General features: G+C 59.9%; 1 long non-coding RNA gene across 1 annotated transcript; it reads right to left on the bottom strand.

Moving 5' to 3' along the window:
- Positions 1-239: 239 nt before the first annotated feature.
- LOC111742272 lies at positions 240-7,269 on the bottom strand. The gene is made up of 2 exons (XR_002781241.1): positions 4,973-7,269; positions 240-616 (listed from the first exon to the last, which is right to left on the bottom strand). It is a non-coding gene; the product is annotated as an uncharacterized LOC111742272 (long non-coding RNA).
- Positions 7,270-7,698: the final 429 nt, after the last annotated feature.

The following is a 7,698-nucleotide window of genomic DNA, read 5'->3' as shown; positions in this document are numbered from 1 at the left end:
CCTGCAGGCCAGACCTCACGCCCCAGGACGCAGAGGAGAGGCCGTGCACCCCAAACGTTATGCGCCCCTCCCTGCTGGGCTGGCTGGTCCTCACTGGCGGGTCCTGGACTGATGCTGGGCCCCAAGTCAGCGACCCTTTATCCCCCCGAGTCATTCTGGTGAAGGCAGAGAAAAGGCTGCAAAATATTAGCAAACCGAATTCAGCAACACATTGAAAATATCATACTCCACGACTGAGCTAGGTTTATCCCTGGGGTTCGAGGTTGGTTCAATATTCGCAAATCAATTACTAGGATACACCACGTTAACAAACGGAAAGATAAAAATCATATGATCTTATCAATAGATGTGGAAACGGCTTTTGACAAAATCCAGCATCCATTAATGATAAACTCTCTCAGCAAAGTGGGAATAGAGGGAACATACCTCAACGTAATAAAGGTCATACGTGACCAACCTACGGCTAACATCATACTCAATGGGGAGAAGCTAAAAGCGTTTTCCTTAAGATCGGGAACGAGACAAGGGTGTCCGCTTTCGCCATTGTCATTCAATGCAGTATCGGAAGGTCTGGCCACAGCCATCGGGCAAGAAAGAGACACAAAAGGCGTCCGAACTGCAACGGAAGAAGTAAAACTGTCGTTATTTGCCGACGACATGGTCCTAGAGCCAGAGAACCCTAAAGATGCCACGGAAAAAACTGTTAGAACTGTTACAGAAACTCAGGAAAGTGGCAGGATACAAAATTAATAGTCAGAAGTCAGGTGCATTGTGTACACCAATGATGAACTCTCAGAAAGAGAGGTTAAGAAACCGATCGTGTTTACAGTTGCATCGAGGAAGTAAAAGACCTGTTCTTGGAAAATGGTGTCATTGAAAAAAGAAATTAAAGAAGATACAAAGAAATGGAAGCATACACTGTGCTCGTGGATAGAAAGACTTGACATTATTAAAACATCCAGATCTCCCAAAGCAGTCTATAGATTCAGTGCAATTCCTGTCAAAACGCCGATGGCATTTTTCACAGAACTAGAACAAATACTCCTAAAACTTATATGGAACATTAAAGACCCCGAATAGCCATGGCGATCTTGAGAAAAAAAGAACTAAGTTGGAGGTTTCCCGCTCCCTGATATCGAACTATACTACAAGGCTACAGTCATCAAAACAGCACGGTGCAGGCAGAGAACAGACGCGCAGGCCAGTGCAGCAGGATAGAGAACCCGAAAATAAATCCACGCCCACGCGGCGTTTAATCTGCGGCACAGGAGGCGAGAATATAACTTGGGGTAAAGACCGTCTCGTCAACGAATGGTGCTGGAAAAACGGGACAGATACATGCAAAAAAATAAATAAATGAAACTGGACCACCTTCTTACACCATAGACAAGAATAAGCTCAGAACGGATTAAAGACTTCCGTGTAAAACCCCAAACCATAAAACTTCTAGAAGAAAACATAGGTAGTAAGCTCTCTGATATTGTTATTGGTAATTTTTTTCTCATCTATCTCCTCAGACAGGAAAACAAAAGAAAAAAATAAACAAACGGGACATCAAACTGAAAAGTTTTTATACAGCAAAGGGGACCACCAGCAAATCGGAAAGACAACCTACTGAATGACAGATGATATCTGCCTACGATATATCTGGCAAGGGGTTAATATCTGAAATTCACGAAGAACTCATATAATTCGACAACAACAACAACAAAGCAAATAATCCAATTAAAAAATGGGCATAAGACCTGAACAGGCATTTCTCCAAAGAGGACGTGCAGACAGCCAATGGACATACGAAAAGACGTCCAGCGTCACTGACCATCAGAGAAATGCGAATTAGAACCACAGGGAGATATCGCCTCACACTCGCCATATTGGCTATGCCAATCCATCAACCAGCAAGTACTGCTGAGGGTGCGGGGGGAAGGGAACCCCGGGCAGGGTTGCTGGGGTTGCAAATCGGTGCAGCCGCTGTGGAAAACGGTCTGGAGATTCCGTGGGAAATTAAAAGCAAACCGATCCTTTGACCCAGCAATTGCACTCCTGGGTATTTACCCGAAGAAATCCAAACAATAATTCAAGAAGATATATTCATCCCTATGTTCACTGCAGCATTATTTACAATAGCCAGGATGCGGAAGCCAGCTAAGTGCCCATCGATGGACGACTGGACAAGGAAGTCACGGTACATGTATACAGAGGAATATTACTCGGCCACAAAAAATGAAATCTGTCCATTTGCAATGACACGAACGGACCTAGAGAGAATTATGCTGAGGGAAGTCAGTCAGGCAGAGGAAGATGAAGACCGTATGATTTCGCTTATATGGGAATCTAAGGGACACAAGAAATGAACAAACTACATGACGACAGACTCGCAGGTACAGAGAACAAACCGGCGGTGGCCAGAGGGGCGGGGGGTCGGGGGCCGGGTGAAGAAGGTGGAGGGATGAAGAAACTCAGAATGATGCGTACGAAACGGTCTCGGGGACACGGCGTGCCGCACGGGGAACGCAGTCAGTGTTACCGAATGGCTGCGTGCGGTGCCAGACGGGAGCCGGAGCGATCGGCGGGACCAGCTCACCAATCACGCGCGCGTCCGGCCCTCGTGCTGTGCCCGAAACGCATAGGAGAAAAGAGAAGGAGGCAGACAGTGCAGAAAGACGGCCAGAGCACCCAGCGCGCCCCGTCACGCGCCAGGACCCCCGCGAGGCCCCCAGCTCGGTCCCCGGCACGCCCCGCTCTGCCCAGCCCTCGGCCCTGCCACAAGCCCCCCTGCGGGGCCCAGGCCAACTGTCCACGGTCCCTGGGTCCCCTCCCACCCTCACCACCAGGACGCGGCCAGCGCCAGGCCGGCGGGCGGGCTGCGTGATCACCGCGCTCCGTGCCAGGACCCCAGGGATGGGGCCAGGGGTGGGGGGCTGGACAGCCGCGGGGGAGAGAGGCCGCTGGGAGGTTGGTGGAAGGAATGAATGAGCAAACGAGTTAACCGGGCCGACCGAACCCCCTCCCCAGGTGTAGGCCCCTCTTCCTGCCTCTAGGGGGTCCAGTCCCCAGAGGGGGGTCCGGTCTCCCCGAGACGCTCTGCTTCTCTTCCTCACTCGTCAGCCTCTGTCTCTCTCCATGCCCACCTGTCTCTCTGTCTGTCTCTGTCTCTCCACCCCCTTCTCTGCTCTCGCTGTGCCTTGGGGAGAAAGCTGGGGGTCATGTCTGGCCCCTCCATCCCTGGCCGGGGCCCCTGGGAGCCGGTGCTTTGCTCTGCCCCCAGGGGGCAGGCTGGGGGGCTCGGGGGTGCAGGCGGATGCTCTTGTGTCGTCCCGGGCTGATGGAAAGCTCTGGTAACTCAGGCTGTAGCCGGGGCGAGACCTGCCGCCCTGAGCCCCGGCCTCCTCTACCCTGGGGGTGCTGCGGAGCCCCTCCCCGCGGGCTGCAGCGGAGGTCGGCCTGCTTGGCCTGGCCAGGCCTCCCTGGAAATGACAAAGGCGATGTAGTCATTTCCTTGGAGACGTCACATCCCGCTGCCCTGTTCTAAATAAACAAACGTTGGCCCGGAGTTTCTGATTGTGGCAGATGCACACTCTGCCCGGGGCGGCCATGGCCTTGTGGTCCCTCTGTGGGGGTGAGGGGAAGCTCCAACCTGCTCACAGGTGACAGCCCCGGGGTCACGGGCGGGAGGCAACACGCTGGGATCCCCCGCAGGGCACCGGGGGTCACGCCGCTTTGCCCTCACCCGGCCCCGCCCCGCAGCACCCCTGTAATTTGGAAATGAGGTCACCCCATCTCGGCCACGTGTGATGGAAACTCCCTGTTCACAGGAGGGGGTGAAATTTGTGGCGATCCCAAAATAGCCCCAAGAGCTGCCCGCCACCCCAGGAATGCCCGGAAACCACGCCCAGCCGAGCACAGAGGTCACGCAGCTCCCAGGCCTTTGATGATCAAGGACCCGAAGAAGCTTCCAGGAGGGCACTGGGGTCTCGGCCCCCTGGGAGAGGTCCACGCAGGGGTGAAGGGATGAGCGAGTGAACCGAGGCGGGAAGCTGGGAGGGCCAGGTCCCCCCCCGGGGCCTCCGGAGCTCTGTGGGGCCGGCTGGTCTGCGGGCCTTGATCAGGGAGGCCCCGGCCACTGTCACCGTGCAGGGCGTGTGACCCCGATCGCCCTGGCTCATGGTGAGGGAAAGACGCTGTCACCCGCTTGAGAGATGGGAACCCGAACGCAGACCTGAGGACCGGCCAAGGTGACATGACCACGGTGGCAGACGACAGGGACAGGGAACAAAGCCGGCTTTGTGGCCGGTCGCATGGCCCTGGCCGGCAGCTCGTGTCTCTTGCCTCAGTCCGCCCACCACAGAATGGGACGGACAGGTCCTCGGGCCAGTGCGAGGATTCAGCGGCGTCAGCCAGGTGCCTGCTGCCTGGAGCAGACCAGCACCGCGGCGGCCACCGCAGCGGCCTCCGCGGCCTGTTTTCCTTCTGTGGGCCTGTTGCTGCCGTGGCCACAAACGTGCAGAGTGCGGTCCCTGGAGAGGCCGTGTCAGGGCCTGGGGTCTCAAGGAGGCGGCCCCAGCACCCAAAGGCCACGACGCAGCCCCTCCCCCCGACGCCTGCCGCCTCCGTCAGGCCGATGGGCTCCTGGCAGCTGTGCCGGCTGGGGCAACGCCCCGGGGCCCAGGCCGTGGCCGTGACCCCAGGAAGTGGCCTCGGGGCCCAGGCTGTGGCCGTGACCCCAGGAAGTGGCCTCGGGGCCCAGGCTGTGGCCAGCGCTGCTGTCCCTGGAGTGGAACGATGCTCGTCCTGCGGCTCTGCCCCAGAGAAGGTGGCGCACCTCCCATCCGTCCTCCGCCCCCAGTGTCTGCCTAAGGACTCTGAGGCTGGCTCTGCCCTCGCTGTTTCTTGAGCCTCCCACCCCCCTGCAAATCCCCGATCCTGGCTTGGGCACTTCCAAACCCCCAGGTCTGAATTCCCAGCCACTCACCACATAGTTCCCAGTGTTGGGGGTGGAGCCCTGGACCCTGACAGGTGTGTGGGGCAGCTGCAGCCCCGCCCCCAACCGTGCTCCCTGGCCTTGCAGCTGGCAGGGGAGGGGGGCGTCTGGGCCAGGCCCCCAGCATGTCGGACAGCAGCCCTGGGCTGAAGGTACACGCATCGCTGCTAGCTGGAGTGCAGGAAGGAGGTGGGGTCCCCTCTGTCAGCCCCAGGGAAATGAAAACACCTAAAGATTCGGCTTTGGGTCCTCGGCGCCTGCTACAGTGGGAATTCAGAGCCCAGGCTCCCAGAGTCACCCCTGAAGGCGGCGGGGTCCACACGCCCCCCTCCGCCCAGAGAGGGACCTGGCATCACTGCCCGTTACACAGGGCTAATACTGGTGTCACCTCGGCCTGTTGGCATGAAGCTTCCCAGAGGGAGCCCTCAGCCGCGGCCTCGCGGGAGGAGCTGTGCCAGGCTCTGGGGCGCGGTGCCAGCCCCCGAGACTGCTTCCATCACTGAGCGGGGTTCGCATGAGGGAGCGTGAGGCGCCTTCCGGCTCTCCCGGCCTCGGCCTCCGCCCCCAGGCCAGCCCAGTGGATGCGGGACGGCCGGCTTCCTGGCGCGGGGTGGGCTAACCACCAGCCTTCCTCGGGGCTCCCAGGAAGAGGCCTGTTCTGTGGGCTTCCTGCCCCCCCACCCGCAGGGCAGCTGGCAAGACACTTCCTGGCCACCCGCCAGCACCCCGGCATGCCTGTGGGTGACTCCTGGAGCCCGGCCAGATGCTGTCACACGTCCCAGGGGCCCCTCAGCATTCTTGGCTTTTGTTTCCGATGATGTTGGGTCCACTGAGAAGGGGAGAGGCGGGGAGGGAGGGGAGGCCGTGTCGGTCCGTGGCCCCTTCCAGGACGCTGAGTCTCGTAAGGGCCGCGGCGCGGGGAACCCCACGGGGTTGCCCCGGGAAGCCAGGCCTTCGACACGCACTCAGGCTCCACATGCGTCACAGGCCTGGGCGCAGGCAGCACAGGACGGCGCCAGCCCCTGGGGCACGGGGTGCCAGGAGGTAGCGGGGTTGGGACAGTGTCCACAGGCCTCCAGCCTGCTGCAGGAGGCCGGACCCTGCAGCGCCATCCGGGCGTCGGCCCCGCCCCGGCCGCCCCGGCCACCCGGCCATCTGCAGGCCCCTCTGGGTTAAGAGCAGCAACAACTGTGCCCTATTTACGTCATGGCTTCACCGCCACAGGCCGCGGCCGCAGAGCCCGCCCGGGAGCCCCACGAGATCGGCTTACACTTAGAACACGTTTCCTTAGATCCTACCTGATCTCCAGCCCCGAGTTACAGGCCGCGGTGAGCAAAGGTCTGGGCTCCGAGATGGGCCTCACTGCTGGGCAGTCAGGCCAGCGGCTCGGCCCGAACTGTCCCTGGCCAGAGGTGACGCGGAAAACTCAGGCGGCCTCTGCCCCTGCTGTGAACCTGTGGCTTCCCGTGGGTCTGTGTGCCTCGGTTTCCCCACCTGGCCAGGAGATGGGCAGCCCCTGCCCGCTGTGTCCCCCACACCGGCCTCAGCTTCCTTATCCTTCACAGGGGGTTATCGTCTGGCTCTCCCATCTCGTGGGGTGCCCAGGAGACCCCTCAAGGCACGTGCTGGACTCACAAGGCCTTGTTTTCAGGGGGCACCTGACGGAGGTCAGTGGGGTTAAATTTAGCTTCACAAGTGGTAGCTCTTCCCAAAGGACACATCTGACCTCTTAGCTCTGGGCAGGGTCTCGAATGGAGGGTCTCAGAATTGGTTTGGGAACACAGAATGCAGACCCCCCTCTGTGACGGCCACCGGCACTCGGCTGTCCGCTGAGAATCAGTCCTCTCCTTGCTGGCAGATGACAGAGAAGGGACAGGGAAGAGGCCCGGGGGCCACTGAGTGTGCTCACAGAACCTCAGCCACCAAAGACCCAGGAGGTGACCTCAAAGACTCAGACCTAGCCTGGGCTCCCACAAAGCCACCAAAGCCCCAGCCCCCAGCCCCCACTAATAAATGCCTTCAAAGGAGCTTCCTCTGCCGCCTCAGCCGACCCCCAATCCAACTGACAGCCCCTGGGCCCATGCTCATGCTCAGAGGAAGGGGTGGAAGTCATCAGCTCCCTGCCTCGGGATCCATGAACAAGTGTGAGCCCAGAGCAGGGGCCAAGCAAGGAGCCGGGGCTTGGTGAGACCAGGGAGCTTATGCGGGGCATGACGAGTGTCCAGGCTCGATGACCCCAGAGGGGGGCCAGTCCAGCTCTAGCCTGGAATCCCGCCTGCACCCCACCGGATCTCACTGCGCCCCACCCGCACCCCACACCTGCCTCCCATACCGCTGTCCACGGTGGCCCGACCTGCTTCCAGGGCTGAATGATACCCACGTGGCCTCACCAGGACATGAGGACCACCAGCTCCGCAGGCACAGGCGGCAGCCCCTGCTCCCACGGCCTCCTGAAGAGCAGCACAGCAGCTCCAGGAGGCCGGCACCCCTGGGAGATGTGGCATGAGGCCCTGGGTGGGGCTGGGGGAGGAGGCAGCCGCCAGGCACCCTCTTCATTTGCTGGCCGGCCTGTGGCTAGATGCCAGCTGCCTCCCCTCCGGGCGGAGGAATCCAGGGAAGGGGGGCACCCAGGCCTAGACATCCACGGCCACCGCACCTTGCTCAGGCTCACCTTTCTTCTCTCCCAGCCATGTGCCTGTGAGGGGCGGGTCCTAGTG

This window comes from Pteropus vampyrus, unplaced genomic scaffold (genome assembly GCF_000151845.1).
Source record: "Pteropus vampyrus isolate Shadow unplaced genomic scaffold, Pvam_2.0 Scaffold90, whole genome shotgun sequence".
NCBI lineage: Eukaryota > Metazoa > Chordata > Mammalia > Chiroptera > Pteropodidae > Pteropus > Pteropus vampyrus.
Note: the sequence above shows the minus strand (reverse complement) of the source record. Positions and strands in the feature narration are given on the sequence as shown.